General features: G+C 37.6%; 1 pseudogene; it reads right to left on the bottom strand.

Annotated features, from left to right (window-relative positions):
• Window positions 1-754: 754 nt before the first annotated feature.
• On the bottom strand, window positions 755-883 carry LOC116532493 (annotated as a pseudogene).
• Between the last annotated feature and the right edge of the window lie 355 nt (window positions 884-1,238).

Below are 1,238 nucleotides of genomic sequence, written 5' to 3'. Positions count from 1 at the left end.
TTGTTGCTCTATTTGAACTTGCCCAGTTGTCAACATACTCTCTGCCATCCTGCCCCCTCATGAAGCTTTCAGGAGTTGTGGATGCTTCAAGTCACCACTACACTATCCTACTCAAGGACAAAAAAACCCAAGTCTAACTTCTCTTCCATTTCTGTTTTGTTTACCACCAGACTTCCAAGCCTCTGGGGTGTCAGCCAAGCATGATATCATTCACAGCAGATAACCAGTGAGCAAAAACAAAGAGACAGATACACCAGCAGTGTGACATATGCATTGGTTAACATTTATCTGCCCATTTTTAAATTCACTCATTGTACCTACTCAATGAAAGGCCACACTGGGCCTTGTGGAGGAACATGATTCAGGTAAGATATTTCTTATTTTTACGCAGGATCAAGAAACAAGCTGTTTATACCCAGCTTGAAATCTTTCTCAGTAAACCTTTTCAATAAAATAAATGTCAGTTGTTGACACAGTTTTTGGCACATAGTAACATTTAATAAATCAAAGGTGAAATAACAGACGTGATAATAATAATTACAATCGAAGTAGTGGTGTTAGTGGTCATATAGATTGTCATTTTTATTCTCCCCCATGTCTGTTGCTAATTTCCCTGGGTCTTCTTTTCTGGAAGTTTCAATGAGGCAAGTAGCCTACTACTTAAAAATATTACAGGAGACTGGAAAAGGAGTGACTGTACAGGACAGCACTTCATTAAAAACATAGAAGCCATATGATTGGATCCTCTTCACTTTTTATTCACAAATCCACAAATACACCTGCTTCTTTTTTTTTATTTTTTATTTTTTTTTAAGTTTTCAATTAGCAATAATCGCGCCTTGGATAAACCTCATTGGCTACGATACTGCCACTGCGCAAAGCTCCACCTGCTTCTTTACCCATGTTCTTCTATCAAAAGTCAGTCCCTGTATATGAACTTTAGATGTTAACCGTTTTCATCTTTACACATATTCCTTCTTTCCTCTCTTTTGCATTATCAGTCTCTCTCCCTTTCTGCTGAATCAGTCTCATGAGCATACTTAAGATATAGTAGTGCCTGTTAGATCAAAGAAATTTTATTCTGACCTCACTTTTCCCTCTAGTTATCATCACATTTCTTGCCCCCCAACAACATTGTTAACTTGCTAGCTCAACTTCCTCATCTTTCAGTCATTCTTCAATCCTCTCTGTTCAGATTTGTATCACCACCGTGCTAGAATATATGTCATTAAAATCAC

The sequence above is a fragment of the Sapajus apella genome, unplaced genomic scaffold (genome assembly GCF_009761245.1).
Source record: "Sapajus apella isolate SASKATOON/1434 unplaced genomic scaffold, GSC_monkey_1.0 scaffold76, whole genome shotgun sequence".
Classification (NCBI taxonomy): domain Eukaryota; kingdom Metazoa; phylum Chordata; class Mammalia; order Primates; family Cebidae; genus Sapajus; species Sapajus apella.
The sequence above is the reverse complement of the archived record's forward strand: the minus strand, read 5'-3'. Positions and strand labels throughout refer to the sequence as shown.